The sequence below is a fragment of the Oryzias melastigma genome, linkage group LG21 (assembly GCF_002922805.2).
Source record: "Oryzias melastigma strain HK-1 linkage group LG21, ASM292280v2, whole genome shotgun sequence".
In the NCBI taxonomy this organism is placed as follows: domain Eukaryota; kingdom Metazoa; phylum Chordata; class Actinopteri; order Beloniformes; family Adrianichthyidae; genus Oryzias; species Oryzias melastigma.
The window spans coordinates 10,094,398-10,098,443 of NC_050532.1; the positions used below are offsets into that span (position 1 = coordinate 10,094,398).

Genomic DNA, 4,046 nt, shown 5'->3' on the forward strand with positions numbered 1-4,046 from the left:
AAGAGGGAGAAACTTTAAATGACCTCTATATGTAACACCAGTCCTGTTTTGAGGGTTTTCTAATTGTTGCCACTGAAGTGCACCTGTTAATTCCATGAACACCAATACAGCTGAAATTGATTAACGAGGCCCTCAGCTGCTTAACCAACAAGAAATGATCAGACAGATTTAATTCAATTCATGCCAGGCTCAATAAAAAAGTGTTCCTTTAATTTTTGTGAGCAGTGTATATATATATATATATATATACACACACACACACACATGTTTGTTCTTATACCATACTTATATTCATGAGTGGTTTCTAATTTGTATCTAGTGGGTAGCTTCTTTTTTATTTATTTCTTCCATTATTTAGTGCTGTATTTCTAGTTGGAAATTTCCTGTTCTGCTTAAGAAATTAATGTCATAAAACTGTTGTCATCTTTAAAATATCATATAAAGTTATCAAACGAAAACTTTTGCAGCCAATACATGTTTGTAACCTTCTGTAGTCTGCGAGGCTTAGAAGCAGCGTGTGCCTTTACGGTTTTAATTCCCATTAAGAGCGGGTACCTGCAGGTCGACCATTAAAGCCTCATTTAAATTTCTCAAACTGTTTTAAGAAGTGCATCTTCTAATACTTTTAATGCTTCTTTTTGATTCTGAGTTTGTGCTGAGAGGCAAAACACTGCTGGTCATAAATTGCGTCTCTATGGTCTGTCAGCCTGCTGTGTTAATGTTGTCGTTGTAGAAATGTGATATTATATCATGTTTTTTGCATTTTTTTTTTTTGTCGGAGAGCAACACAGTCGGAGCGGTGATGTTGCTACAGGCAGACAGGCTCCACTCATAGAGCCTGTAGTGCAGCCTATATAGGTAATAAGCATCATAAAAGTGAGGGATGATTGTAGACTTGAAATTGCACCAGTTCTTACCCAGGCAACCCAGAGGAATAAACATACCAGCGTGGGCGTGAGCAGAAATACTTTTCAGTCACTATTGGAACATTTTCCTCAGTTCACCTCATCTCTGAATCCAAAAAACCGTCACAATGATTCACAACTAAAGTAAAACTGTATTAAGGGGTTAAGAGATTTATGATTAGGAGATGATCTATGTGACGATACACAATACGACTGCAGGCTGAAATTGAGTGGGAACAGAAACTGAGTTGACACTTTATACACAGAAGACCCACATTCTTGTGTAGTCTTTTTTTTCACCTCAGGCGTTTTTCAAGCAATTCTTTTTGACATTTGAAGTCTTATCTGCACCATGTTGTTAGCACAATATCAGAGTAGAATTTTTCACAACTCGGTGAACTCATCCAAGACGCCTTTTTTTGTAAATCCAATTTCCTCGGTTGAAAAAGTTTGGTCTTCCGCCTAAACTTTGCATCCTAAAACAGGAACATCAGATTTTATTTTAATGTTCAGTCTTCTCTTACACATTACAAACCTTTTTGTGTTTAGAAAATTATATTCACCAAATTCCTCCTCACTTGAATAAACTGAATAAACTCTGATTTCAAACAGAGCTGTCATTTTGCAGTTTAGGGTGTTTGTAAGAACAATTTCATTTAAATTTACTGGATTTATCGGAAGTAATCTACTTTCTCTAATGGCTGAGTTTAGGTTAAAGGTAAATGTCCCAACAAGGCATCAAAATGATATCCCAATTACCATGTTTAATGTTGGTTGTTATTCCATTTATTATTCTTTGAAGTGTGCTAGTTTTACATGTAACTTCATTAACATTAAACCTTTTAAAAGCAGATCAGCTTTAGTTGTTTAAATTAGTAGTTAATTAAATGTATACATCACCACTGAGGTATGTTAACAACAAAGAAATAATGATGAGATGGTAAGAACCAATAAGAATATATTTAATAGAAAATCAATATATTAGACATATTAGATTTAAAAAGACCCATTGGTGTCAGAAGAACTTATATTGTTAAGCTTCAAGCTTTTTTTTCATGATTCCTTCTAGCATTTTTGTCTAATGAAATATAAAATAAACTGCATTGTTTTTCTTCCTTACAAATAAATTGGGAGAAACTTTTAAAGTGATTACTCATTACTTTAGCATTCAAATCTTGACACAGAATGGTAGAATATCTTGTGATCTCACCTTCAAGTGAACGCGAACTGTTCCTGGAGAAAACCCAACACCATTCTGGCAGAATATTATTCATCTTTGTCAAGTTCAGTTCTGTTTTATTCATAAAGAATCGGTTCACTCTTGTTTATTTTAAATGTTTTCCTTTCTGATTGTTTTTTTCTTTTTTTTTTTTTTGTCCTCTGGGTCACAGAGTTCTCTGCCCTGAGGTGAGTGATCTTGTAACTTGGATAACAAGCAGAAGTGAAAAGAAGTCAAACCACATTGCAATTAAAGTATGTTTGTAGTCAACTTTACAAGCTAGTGTAACAAATGAAGAAAAAAAAGCTTAGGAAAACTGACTTTAAAAGAGTTTTACTGCATCCACTGTTATTGTTAGACCAAAAACACCAATGAATTATACTTGAATATGTAAATTAATTCAAGTTTCACTCCGATCATATTTTGATCTTTTGTAAAAGTGTTCCCAGTGGTCTTTTAAGTATGATATTGCCATTTTTAGCCTAAATTAAAAAAAAAAAAATCTTTTCTAGAAGTTCATTAGAAATTTGCCTCTCAGTTGGCATGGAGCAGCCCCGCCCCACTTCCCATTACCCATCTGTTTATATGCCCTCCCACTACCTTACAGCCCCTCACACTCCCAACCTAAAAATGTAACAGAATTTGTGAGCAATATCAGAGCTATAGAGTTATGAGCCAGATCATAGCTCAGACGAGGAACATGAAGACGTACATTATTCTAGTTGGAGCTGGGAGATTATTACCTGTCGAGCATATTTACTAATAAGCTCTTTTCCAAATTGTATTTTTTTTATCTGCTCCTGATTCACAACAGTTTAAAAAAGTAAATACTCCAAACTGAAAATTTAAGCTTCTTTTTCAAATGTATGTCCTTCATCATCAGAAAAATCCCTTAAGAACATTCTAAAAACATCCAAAACACAAATTTAATTAGAGTTGGTCTTTAAAACAAGGCTTTCTGTTTGTAACAATGAAGTTTTAGGAAAAAACAATAGAACAAAAATACAGTTTTTAAGAAGTTTTTTGTTGTAAGATGTTTGATGAAAACAGTTAAAGATAAAAAGCACATAAATGTATATGGTTTTCAAAATTAGTCTGACAGTAAACACTCAGCATATATTATGATACTTGGCAAAGCCACAGTTTTTAACAAACTTGTTCATTTTTTAATGTTGCCAGTTTATTAGTAGATATACTGTTAAAAAAGGAGGCTTTTGGGCTGTCCGTAAGAACACGCTGTTAAAAGTGAGGGATGTAGAGAATCAGCTGAACATTATGAGCACATGGACACCAGAATGATTAGGGGAAAAATGAATGATGTGGAACAAACTTGCAAAATTCCTTACTTCACACTAATGCAGATGCTGTGGTGAGACCTCGGGGAGACTCCGAAACTACAGAGACCTCAAAGAGCTGATGCAACGAGGTGAAGTGAATCCTTCCAAGGATGGAGAACTCATAATAGTCTGAGTCCCTGTAGCAAAAATTGATAAAGACAATTTGAAATGTGAAACCTAAATGTACTAAAACTGTGTAACATACAGAGACATGGTTGTTAAAACAATTTTTCAGGGCAATTTTGCATTCTTTTATTACCTCTGTGCAGAATGTGTGCAGATTGCCTCCAGTTGTGAGCAAAGCTTTGTTTTCGTTCTATAATACTGGACTTATTTTACCACGGAAGTTTGAACTTTGAGAGTTTAAGCAAGAGAGAAAGTGGGGAAAGTTCGTGTCTATCTGAGAAAAGTGAGTTTATGATCGTTTGTGCTGTTAATGATCCTTCCACAGGTTCGCTTTCGGAAACCTTGTTACGACTTTTACTAGTGTGTAATTTTAAAACATCATGAATTTACCAATCGTGGGATATTTTTATGCTAACTCCCACAAAAAATGAAGGGCTGCTGTACATGCATCCAACTTTA

The 4,046-nt window shown here is 34.5% G+C and overlaps 1 protein-coding gene across 5 annotated transcripts in view; it reads left to right on the forward strand.

Annotated features, from left to right (window-relative positions):
• Nucleotides 1-4,046, forward strand: part of gulp1a (GULP PTB domain containing engulfment adaptor 1a) — a 101,392-nt gene that overhangs the window by 56,304 nt on the left and 41,042 nt on the right. The window lies entirely within an intron of this gene.